The sequence below is a fragment of the Ovis aries genome, chromosome 18, assembly GCF_016772045.2.
Source record: "Ovis aries strain OAR_USU_Benz2616 breed Rambouillet chromosome 18, ARS-UI_Ramb_v3.0, whole genome shotgun sequence".
Lineage (NCBI taxonomy): Eukaryota > Metazoa > Chordata > Mammalia > Artiodactyla > Bovidae > Ovis > Ovis aries.
Window position 1 is genome coordinate 40,362,189 of NC_056071.1, and position 12,615 is coordinate 40,374,803.

At 41.6% G+C, this 12,615-nt stretch overlaps 2 non-coding genes across 2 annotated transcripts; one reads left to right on the forward strand and one right to left on the reverse strand.

Moving 5' to 3' along the window:
- The first annotated feature begins 10,502 nt into the window (after nt 1-10,502).
- LOC114109273 (U6 spliceosomal RNA) lies at nt 10,503-10,609 on the forward strand. Its single transcript, XR_003585947.1, has one exon. It is a non-coding gene; the product is annotated as a U6 spliceosomal RNA (small nuclear RNA).
- Nucleotides 10,610-11,738: 1,129 nt separating this feature from the next.
- Nucleotides 11,739-11,845, reverse strand: LOC114109272 (U6 spliceosomal RNA). The gene has a single exon (XR_003585946.1). It is a non-coding gene; the product is annotated as a U6 spliceosomal RNA (small nuclear RNA).
- Between the last annotated feature and the right edge of the window lie 770 nt (nt 11,846-12,615).

Genomic DNA, 12,615 nt, shown 5'->3' on the forward strand with positions numbered 1-12,615 from the left:
AGGAGGGGTAAACAGCAAGAGAACATTTTATAAGCAATGTGTGATAAGACCTATGAGAAAGAAACGGATGTGAAATGAACCAAATAGTTATTTGAGTACCTTTCATAGGTCAGGCATGTTTCATACAGCATCTTACCTTTCAGTCTTACAGTAATGAGGTTGGTACTGTTCCCAATTCAAGGAACTGTGAGAAAGCACAACCAAAAAACTAACCCAGGATCATACAGGCTGAGATTCAAATCCAGATATGTCTCCCCCAAAGTTTGTACTCCTAACAACCCCATTGGTTAAGAGCCGTGTGATAGTTAGAGAAGAGGTCCTTGCTGACCATGAGTCTCAGAATGATTAGAAAGGAGTCGGGAGAATGAACCATTTTAGGGTGACTTCAGCCACCATTATGGATGCCCTTCAGGGATGATTTGGCGTTATTTTCTTAGCCTGGAGTGTAAAGTGGACTTCCCAGGTAGCTCAAATGGTAAAGAATCTGCTTGCAATGTGGGAGACCTGAGTTCGATCCCTGGGTTGGGAAGATGCCCTGGGGAAGGGCATGGCAACTCACTTCAGTATTCTCGCCTGGAGACTCACCATGGACAGAGAAGCTTTGTGGGCTGCAGTCCATGGGGTTGCAAAGAGTCAAACAAGACTGAGCAACTAACTTTGCCTCTGCCATCAGCCTCAAACTCTGATTTTAAAAGATAAAATAAATTGAGTTTTATTGTTCATGTGAGTACAAACACTGTGGATATATTTTCATGAAAAAAAGGGAAAAAAACACTAGCATCATCATATAAATTGTAACTATCCATTTTCACTCTCATTACTATTTATGTGATCATTTTAATTCTTAATTATCTTTTTACTCAGGTAGCTATGTAAACCCAGTTATCCTTCTCTTCGATTGCTTGCCTTCACTTGAATACCTGCCCCATGGTTTCTCAAGACCTATCACCAACGTTGTTATGATTATTTTGCAAGGTGAATGAATATAAATGTATAATTTCATCATGTGTAGACTATGTTGACAATCAGCAACGATTTTTCTTCCATATGAATTGTGTAGCTGAGATGAAATGCTAGAAGATTAACCCAGAATGGACGATTCATCGCTCTCTGGTTATTTTCAGTTCTATAAGTAAGCCACTGAGCAGACCACACTGCCCTTTGGAACAGTGTCTGTTTCTTAGCTGCTGCTGCTAAGTCGCTTCAGTCGTGTCCGACTCTATGTGACCCCAGAGAAGGTAGCCCACCAGGCGCCCCCAACCCTGGGATTCTCCAGGCAAGAACACTGGAGTGGGTTGCCATTTCCTTCTCCAATGCGTGAAAGTGAGAAGTGAAAGTGAAGTCGCCCAGTCCTGTCCGACTCTTAGCGACCCCATGGACTGCAGCCTACCAGGCTCCTCCATCCATGGGATTTTCCAGGCAAGAGTACTGGAGTGGGGTGCCATTGCCTTCTCCCTGTTTCTAAGCAGGTGACATTAAAGATGCTTGTCTCTGAAAATCATTCAGGAATTATTTTCCCTGAAGTGCTAATAGAGTTTGCTAATGGAAAAAAAAAAAAAAAAAACACACCATTTCTCAAAGTGATATAAAGCATCACAGAAATGACAGGAAATTATTTCACCCACGTTTTGGCTTGCACAGGCCTGCTTGACTTTGGGAAAGCTGGTTATATGACAAGGGTTGGTCAGCCATAGTGAAGACCACTACAGTTTTAGCTTTTCATCAGCCGCAAACAAAGCTAAAGGCACTAGTGGCTCAAATCTCTTTTCTGTTTCTCCACTGATGAGAATAAAAATAAACTTTAAGATATCAAAAGCAACAATACTATTGTTTGGGAACAGATTCTTAGACTGGTGAAATCCTTTGGCTCAACTGCATGACTCTAGAATAATTTCAATGAACTAGGTGCTATGACTTTAGAGTCAAACTTTTATTATACCGTACGTGTTGTACGAATGAAAGCTTGGTATGTATTAATAGTATGATTTTCTTGGGTCATTTGAAGCCAATAGGTTTTAAACTCCCAGCCAGTAGTATACCTTCTTGAATATTCAAGCCTTGAGAAGAAAGTGTGAGTTTCCAGGGAAACTGAAGGATGATAGCGGATCTGTTACAGTCCATGTACTCTTAATTTATGTGTGATGATCTGATGAATTGTCAATCTGTCCTTTTAAAAAGAGTGTGTGAGAAAATGTACATAAATGTGTACCAGTGAAACAGGTCTTCATGTTTTTATGTTTTGAAAGTGTGTTTTCTTCATAGAGTGAGAATGAAAGTATATGAGAATTGATCTTTGAAATATAAGGGAGCTAAATGTAATTTGACGTGCAAATATGTGATTCACACATCCTGCTTCATAAATAAGTAAAATGTGGTCAAAGATTTCATTTTATTCATCGCATTTATCACCATCTGAAATTATCTCACTTATTTATTTGAATACTTTAAAAATCTCTCTCTCTCACACTCAGCTAAAACTCCATGGTCACTACTCTACCTCTGGTACCTGCTATGTAATAGATATTTGATAACTACTTTTTTTTTTTAACTTATGTGTCTGCTGGGTATGTGTTGCTGTTTGTGGGCTTTCCTTAGTTGTGGTGATCGGGGGCTACACTTCATTGTGGCGTGTAGACTTCTCAGTGTGGCATGTAGACTTCTCATTGTGGTGTGTAGACTTCTCATTGTGGTTGCTTCTCTTGTTGCTGAACACTGGCTCTAGGTGCATAGGCTTAGTAGTTATGGCTTAAGGGTTTAGTTGCCCAAGACATGTGGAATCTTCCTGGACCAGGGATTGAACCTGTGTCCCCTGCATTGGCAGGCAGATTCCTATCCACTGGGCCACCAGGGAAGTCAGATAACTACTTATTAAATAAAGAAATTACTGTGTGTTGAGGGCTTCCCTAGTGTCTTAGATGGTAAAGAATCTGCCTGCAATGTGGGAGACCTGGGTTCAATCCCTGGGTTGGGAAGATACCTTGGAGGAGGGCATGGCAACATACTCCAGTATTCTTGCCTGGAGAATCCCCATGGACAGAGGAGCCTGGGGGGATTTCATCATGTGCAGACTATGTTGACAATCAGCAAAGATTTTTCTTCCATATGAATTGTGTAGCTGAGATGAAATGCTAGATTAACCCAGAATGGACAGACAATTCATCACTGGGGAGCCCTGGGGGGCTCCTCTGTCCATGGAGTCTCAAAGAGCTGGACATGACTGAGTGACTAAGCACACACACTGTGTGTTGAAACATATTCAGTGCACTACTTTAGAAGTATATGTATCTATTTCTCAACTCAACCTGATGAAACCTCCACAAAGGCTATATCTACCAGCTTTCAGTTCAGTTCAGTTGCTCAGTCATGTCTGACTCTTTGCGACCACATGAATTGCAGCACGCCAGGCCTCCCTGTCCATCACCAACTCCTGGAATTCACTCAAACTCATGTCCATCAAGTCGGTGATGCCATCCAGCCATCTCATCCTCTGTCGTCCCCTTTTCCTCCTGCCCCTAATCCTTCCCAGCATCAAAGTCTTTTCCAATAAGTCAACTCTTCTCATGAGGTGGCCAGAGTACTAGAGTTTCAGCTTTAGCATCGTTCCTTACAAAGAACACCCAAGACTGATCTTTACAATTGACTGGTTGGATCTCCTTGCAGTCCAAGGGACTCTCAAGAGTCTTCTCCAACACCACAGTTCAAAAGCATCAATTCTTCAGTGCTCAGGTTTCTTCACAGTCCAACTCTCACATCCATAAATGACTACTGGAAAAACCATAGCCTTAGTAAATGCCTTTTTACTACATGGGATCAATATATGTTTAGTAAAGAGTATGGACAGAGAATAAAGTTCCAGGAACACTGGTTAAAAACAATGGTGGTTAAAAACCCATCAGCATTGGATTTTAGCAACAGTGAAGAGCTGATTCATTTGAAAAGACTCTGATGCTGGGAAAGATTGAGGGCAGGAGGAGAAGGGGACAACAAAGGATGAGATGGTTGGATGGCATCACCGACTCAATGGACATGGGTTTGGGTGAACTCAGGGAGTTGGTGATGGACAGGGACGCCTGGCGTGACGCGATTCATGGGGTTGCAAAGAGTCGGACATGACTGAGCGACTGAACTGAACTGAAGTATTGTTCTCACTGCTTTCTGCTTTTTTATTACAGTATAATTGATAATGATGAGATGCACACATCTCATGTATAGTTGATATGTTTTGACAAATATATACACCCCTATAAACCACTGACTGAGATATATAGGACTTTACATCATTCCAGAAAGTTTCTCTGTACCATCTTTTAGTCCATTCCCTATTGCTTCTCCCCTGTAAGCAATGGCTGTTCTGAGTTCTGTTCCTATTAGGTTAGCTTTGCTTCTTTTTAAACCTTATATGAAAGAAATAATACAAAGGTACTCTTTTATGTTTGGCTTCTTTTGTACAGTACATCTGTAAAATTCATCCAGGTTGTTATGCATATCAGTGATGCAGTCCTTTTTATTGCTGAGTAGTACTTGGATTGCAAGGAGATCCAACCAGTCCATTCTGAAGGAGATCAGCCCTGGGATTTCTTTGGAAGGAATGATGCTAAAGCTGAAACTCCAGTACTCTGGCCACCTCATGTGAAGAGCTGACTCATTGGAAAAGACTCTGATGCTGGGAGGGATTGAGGGCAGGAGGAGAAGGGGATGACAGAGGATGAGATGGCTGGATGGCATCACTGACTCGATGGACGTGAGTCTGAGTGAACTCTGGGAGTTGGTGATGGACAGGGAGGCCTGGCATGCTGTGACTCATGGGGTCACAAAGAGTCGGACACGACTGAGGGACTGAACTGAACTGAACTGATTCCACTGTATACTACAACTTATCCAGTTTCCTGTTGATGGAAACCATTTGGATTGTTTCCACTGTGGAACTATTTATTATGAGTAAAGCAGTTGCAAACCTTCCTATATGAATCTTTGTGTACATATGTCTTAATTTCTCTGGGCAAATATGTGAAAGCTTGTGTAAGTGTATGTGTAAATGTATGTTTATCATTATAAAAAACTGGCAAGCTGTTCTTTGAAAGTTGTATCATTTTATACTCCCACCAACAATGTATGAGAGTTCTTAGTTGATCCACGTAATTGCCAATATTTGGTACTGTCAATCTTTTATATTTTAGCCATTCTAATAGGTGTGGAATACTATTCATTGTATATTAACTAACAATTCTCTAATGATTAATGGTGTTGAACATCTTTTTATTTGCTTATTAGCTGTTTGAGTATCTTTTTGTGAAATATCCAAGTACCCCAAGTCTATGGGGTCTCAAAGAGTTGGACACGACTGAATGACTGAACTGAACTGATATTCTATGTATTGATTGCCCAAGAATATAAAAATGGTTCTTAAATATTTTCCTGGTTAAAGCTGTATTAGAGTTTCTCTAACGTTAGATAAAATTATAGAATAAGAAGCAGCATTGATTTAGATTCTGAGGATCCTGAGTTTGAATGCTGGCTTTCCCCTAACCCAGTATTGTTTACTCATATGAATTTGTACAAGGCGCATAACTCCTGTTAGCATCAGTTTCCTCAGCTGTAGAATGGGATAATAATTGCAAATATTAAATGCAATCTTATACATCTACCAAGTAGTTGGTGCTTAATAACTATTACTCTCTCCTTTTCTATTTCTAATTCTCGGGTTGTCCTCTCAAGAAAAGAACACATATAAAGATGTACAAACTCTAGAAAGTAGATTTTTCTATATCAACCTATCTGGGATATAGAATCTTTTAGAGTCTTAAAACAGGTTCTCAGGGGTCAGAGTTTTCTACTGGATTTTGAAGAGAGATTATTTATATTTGGATGATTATCCTAAAATATTAAAATAAGCAGAGTCTGAAACTTCTGAATAAGTTATCTTTAGTTTATAGCTAAGCATTGCCATGAAATTTCCATATAAATTTTCATTTACCTTTGAAATTTCAGCGTTCTGAACTAAGGAAACATCAGTGTGTCAGTGCTGTTTGGTTGGCATATCCTACTGTCTATAATAAATGGTAGCAATGACCAGTGTCTGCCACTGTACTCATATTCTGTGAAGGCAAAATTTCTATTTCCCTAGTAATAATATACATATGAATAACATTTTCAATGCTTGTCTTTAGTTTCTTACTTTTTAAAAGAAATCAGTACTTTGGTTTCTCATCAAGAAAATGATATGCCACCGAGTACTATACTATTTTGTAGGGGCTAATGAGAAATGAACAGAGATAAACTGAATAATATAAGTGATGTATTTGCACCAAGAGAAATCCAAATGCTTTCAGGACAGTCTACACAAATAAAGATTAAATGGTTATTTGAATATTCTAAACTAAAAACAGAGTGGAATCATAATAAAGTCTGATTTATGATCAATTTTGAAATGATGTGCATGAGGCAGTTTCTAATTGCCTCTGTGAAATGCTGCGTTCTCAAGCCTCATTCATGGCCAGCATGGTATGGAACCTGTTTGAAAAACCGTGAGGCTTATGATGCCTGTGTCAGACTTGTTTCTCTGTAGAACCTGTCTGCCTTGTTTTGGGGGTGAGAGGGTAATTTTGATTATACAGCCTCTCTGTTAATCCTTTCCTCTCTTGCCAACAATTGTTGAAATATTGTCCAAATGGAGTCCCAAGAAGATGTAAACAAAACACTGTGAGAAAACTAGTTCCTTCTTAGCTTTCAATTGTCTGACTATAATCTCAGGCTGAAACTGGAAAAAAAATGTTAAAAAAATATTTAAGAGTTTAAAACTCACTCCATATAATCTTATCTTGTTCTAAATTTCAGCAAAATTTGATTAGATATATATTTCGTGCTAATTTCAATTATGCTGTTACACCAACTCCATGTTGAAATAAATACTACAGCTTTATGGAGTCATCAGTAAAGATTGCTTACTGCAGTGTTAACTAGGAGGCCTGTTATTCTGAAACTACCCTATTTCATAGAGTCTCAGTGCCCATCTATTGTGTGCTATGGCCTGATTTTAAAAATGCCAAAATATTTTTAAAAATATGTTCCAGTATCTATAATTGGTAGTAAACCAAGATTCAGTTTTTTCAGAACATACTTATGTGAATTGCATTCTCTGCATGAGTCAAAACACAGAAGCAAGTTTAGTACAGAACTAAATCTGAGGCTACATCTTTCCACTATCAAACCCATGAGTGTTTACTTAGTTTCAGCCATACACATTATCTACTGCAATAAATTAATGTTGTTCATTTGAATTATATTGATTTGTAGTTGTGTATTTAATTTGTAAATTTGCTTTGGTTTTAGACTATGTAACAGCTATAAGATTGCCGGGAGAAATATCAGTAACCTCAGATATGCAGATGATACCACCCTTATGGCAGAAAGTGAAGAGGAACTAAAAAGCCTCTTGATGAAAGTGAAAGAGGAGAGTGAAAAAGTTGGCTTAAAGCTCAATGTTCAGAAAACTAAGATCATGGCATCTGGTCTCATCACTTCATGGGAAATAGATGGGGAAACAGTGGAAACAGTGTCAGACTTTATTTTGGGGCTCCAAAATCACTGCATATATTGACTGCAGCCATGAAATTAAAAGACGCTTACTCCTTGGAAGGAAAGTTATGACCAACCTAGATAGCATATTCAAAAGCAGAGACATTACTTTGCCAACAAAGGTCCATCTAGTCAAGTCTATGGTTTTTCCAGTAGTTATGTATGGATGCGAGAGTTGGACTGTGAAGAAAGCTGAGTGCCGAAGAATTGATGCTTTTGAACTGTGGTGTTGGAGAAGACTCTTTGAGAGTCCATTGGACTGCAAGGAGATCCAACCAGTCTATTGTAACGGAGATCAGTCCTGGGTGTTCTTTGTAAGGAATGATGCTAAAGCTGAAGCTCCAGTACTTTGGCCACCTCATGCGAAGAGTTGACTCATTGGGAAAGACTTTGATGCTGGGAGGGATTGGGGGCAGGAGGAAAAGGGGACGACAGAGGATGAGATGGCTGGATGGCATCACCGACTCGATGGACGTGAGTTTGAGTGAACTCTGGGAGTTGGTGATGGACAGGGAGGCCTGGTGTGCAGCAATTCATGGGGTCGCAAAGAGTCGGACACGACTGAGCGACTGAACTGAACTGAACAGCTGCAAGAATGAGTTTATACCCAGTTTTACGTTTACACATATTTAAATAACAATGTAATAAAAGTAATTACAGCAATATAGGGAGCCTAGAGAGAATTTATTTCTTTAAAGGGGGTCATGTGTAAATTACCTGTGAGAAATTCTGTTCTACTCCGTGTCATGACTTGAAAATCACACATTTTTGCTATTTCTATGCATATCTGATAATTTAAAGCCATTATAAAAATTTGATCTTTAGTCAAATTTCACATTTTTTTTCTGTCTGTAGTAAAACTTTTTTCCTCTTTTCAGAATATGAAGGGCTTAAACATGGTCACCTAGAAGTGTAGCCTGACTGAAGTTTACAACTTGTAGAGACATCAAGTTCATGTCATTAGAACTCTGACCAACTCCATATTCCAACTATGAAGTGAAAGTGAAAGTCACTCAGTCGAGTCCGACTCTTTGTGATCCGACGGACAGTCCATGGAATTCTCCAGGCCAGGATACTGGAGTAGGTAGCCTTTCCTTTCTTGAGGGGATTTCCCCAGCCCAGGGATCGAACCCAAGTCTCCCGGGTTGCACGCAGATTCTTTACCAGCTGAACCACAGATTCCTCTTAACATGTATCCTTTAAAAACCTGGCTGACGGTTTCTAAATGGAGTAAGAAAATGAGGGACTTTGATATATTTCTTCAAATCATAAAATTGAACATCAATTTACTATTTCTCAATAGCTCTGAAGTTAGAAATGCTTATTGAAAAAACAGGCCATTCGAAAAAATGCATCAAAGCATATTTTATTTGTAATTGGACAATTTAATTCAACAGACTGGTATTTTTGCCTGATTTGGGGAGAGGTAAGAACAATATAGTTTATTGCTTCTCAAAATCTGTGAACGAAGAGAATTATAACTATAAACATAGAGAAAGATAGGTTCAGCAATAATCCATGTAGGCTTTCTGCTCCTTTCTCTATTTTTGTCTCATTAATACCAGAAATTCTTAAATGGGTTCACCCTATTTTCTTTTCGTACATCATAAAACTGGATATCAATTTTAAAACTCCTCAAAATTACTGATCTTCCACAGATTTTTACTTCAAAATACTGTGTTGTGGAAAGGGTAGAACGACCAAAAGAAGTAAAATCCCACTTATTCTCTAATATGCCATATGCCTTGTTAAGGGTGCCATTTTAACACAACGCAGGCAAGCTTATGCCCTTCACTTTAATTCAACATATGGAGGCTTTCACCTTTGGACCTCAGTTCACAACGTGTCAGGCTGCTACTTGAGCAGTAGTTAAAATCAGGATGTTTAACACTAGCATTCTAGTATGTCTCGCAGGTAGATCTGTCCGGCATGTTTGTATCATAATAGGGTTAGGGTTAGCGTGTGAGAAGTACGCGGAAGCTCAAGAATGATTCTCCAGTTCAGCTCTAATACTTTAATTCTTCTAATCGATCTTTCAGGCCTAACAGCTGTGTTTCAGCGTGTCCTTCAGTGTTCCAGCAGGTTGGAGGCCAGGCTACAAAGTGACCTCGGGGAAAGACACCTGTGAGGGGCGTGGCCATCCGTCCTGGCTGCCCCTCCCATCTCACTGACTCCTGCGCAGAATGGATTCAAGCCGGATCCACCAGAGCTAACGCTAGAGGAGCCCGGGGCATCCTTGAGTGTGGTGCTGACCGTCATTATCTAAGTTGGTTTAGTTGTTGGGAGGAATCTCCCGGAGGGCTGGACCCTAGGCTTATATCAACAAAGCCTCTGGAACTGGCACAAGGCTACTATGTCACGGGTGAAATATTGGTGACACGTTCCACATTTTGCTGGGAGAACCCGAGCTCGATCCAAAATCCTAGGGACCCAGCATCCTACTGGCCCAGCAAAGCAACCAATTCGCAAATTCTTAGACTTGAGGGAGATGCTACTTGTTCCAGGCAGGCCCGTAGGGCTGCCTCAGTCTTCGCAGCTGGGCAGCCCACTCCGCATCGCGGCCGCATCATGGACCGCGCGTGTCCAGCTTACTAGTAGCTCCTCAAGCGAGTCTCGCTTGCCGCTCCCGGCATGCTCCGCGGGGCTTAGGGCCCCAAAGGCTCCATCGTCCGACTTGGAGTCGGTGACAGGGCCCTTACCCAAGATGCTACGGGCACTCATTTGCATGTCCCAGCAAGAGGAGAACTCGACAAGTTTCGCGATCTAGCAGTCAGAATACCAAACATGCGAGCCTTGTGCGTGGATCTGTGAGATCAAATTTCCCTAAAAGTTTCAGAGTCATCGAAAAGATGCACGGTTTGGTCACCGTAACTGTAAAGAGATAAGACCTTGTGGGTTTTATATAAGCGGTGGACGAAAGCTGAAGCGTGCTCGCTTCGGCAGCACATATACTAAAATTGGAACGATACAGAGAAGATTAGCATGGCCCCTGCGCAAGGATGACACGCAAATTCGTGAAGCGTTCCATATTTTGCGCCTATTTCCCACCTCCAGACACTATTTGCCGGATTAACACAAAAGACTGTGAAGTATTGACAGGTAGTTTTGGAGGCAGACCCCGGGTTTGCGCTTTCCGACGTGCATCCCCAAAGAGTGAGGACACCTGGAATTCTTTCCCACCGGATCCTCTGCCCTCCCAGCGTCGATTCCAGCTCGATGACTGCCTGGCATCCCTCCGGCCAACCTGTCTCACTTCTATTAAGTTACCTAGCTAATCTTGATGTCTGCAGTCGAATGCTTGTTTTTACTGGTAAAAATACACTTTGGGTTTTGGGCGCTGAATTTTTATATTTCCCATCACAGAATCCACCCGGTCTAGGTAAAGCGACATTTTGAGTGCCCCTTAGAAGTCAGATAAAAACAGGCATAGAAAACCCGTCTCAGAAAGACTTAGTAACGGGCTTGCTGCTTCTAGCCAGTTTTCAGTGGATCCGGAAGCTCTAGGATCCACCGGCTAACATTGAGTTCACTCTTTGGTAACAGTCCCTGCTTTTGTGTAGCTCACAATCTGAGAAAAGAGTACGAATTCCAGTCAAAAACGACCGAAGTCACAAAGTAGGCCCGAGAAATGTGTACTACTGTTGCTTACTTCCTATAGCAAGGATTCATTAACTTAGCAATAATTCATTTATTTAATAATTTAGAAATGATTTGGTAAGGGTTCATTGAGCATTTCATGTGTCAGGCAGCCTTTAGTGAACCAAGAGCCAGACCCACCTGCCCCTCTGCTTTGTGTTGTCTAGGGAGACAGATCAAAAGGCGATTTCAGAACTTTCAAATTCTGTTAAAGAAATGTAAGATTTCTCATCTCCAAGATAACATAGAAACGACATCAGTTAGTCGCTCAGTCGTGTCCGACTCTGTGACTCCATGGGCTGCAGCACTCCAGGCCTCCCGGAGTTTACTCAAATTCATATTTGCACAAAAATTTACAGATGTAACTCAGCTTCATTCTCATTTCATAGATTGCCTTGAACGAATATTTTTTATAACATATTTTATAGTGAAAAATCACAAATTCAGCATTGCGTGCCCGACGTTGTGCTTGACCCCAAGGAGTTTCCTTTGAGCTTGAGACAGTATCTGGACCGTGGGGAAAAGAGCAAAATATGGAACGCTTCACGAATTTGCGTGTCATCCTTGCGCAGGGGCCATGCTAATCTTCTCTGTATCGTTCCAATTTTAGTATATGTGCTGCCGAAGCGAGCACGATCCAAACTCGCCCCCACAGCATTTATAAGGCACGAATATCTTTCATCCTTTTCAGTTATGGTGACCAAACTAGCGTCTTCCCAGCGAAGGCGAAACGTTTAGGGAAATTTGATTTCGTGCAGCCACTCAAAAAGCTCGCACGTTTGTTGCTCTGACAACTAGATCGCAGTCTATTTCACCTTTAGGTGGGACATGCAAATGAGCGCCCGGAGCATCTTGGGTAAGGGCTCTCCTCGAGGGACCCAGGGCCCCGGGTCCTCCTGGGGGAGTGCTCGGCCCGTGGAGGATGCTGGGAGCGGCGAGCGCGACAACGGCCCTCAGAGCTGCGCGCTGTAGGAGCCCGCGGGCTAGCGGGACACGCGCGCTCCGTGAGGCGGACGCTTTTCGGAGTGGGCCGCCCGCCTCCCTTTAGAGCTCGTAGTTTCCCAGTTACACTTTCTTTGATGAGTTCTTGGGGGAAAAAATGAAAAGTAATCACCCATTATCACACCTCGAAAAGTTCAGGTAATTCCTTAGTATCACCTAATATTCACTCTACGTTCCAATTTCCTTGGTTGTTTGAAAGATTCCTTCCAAAGAAGGTTCTGTCCTCCCACGTTGTGTTTGGTTGCTATGCTTCTTCAGTTCAGTTCAGTTCAGTCGCTCAGTCGTGTCCGACTCTTTGCGACCCCAAGAAGGGAAGCACGCCAGGCCTCCCTGTCCATCACCAACTCCCGGAGGTCACTCAGACTCACGTCAGTCAGTGATGCCATCCAGCCATCTCATCCT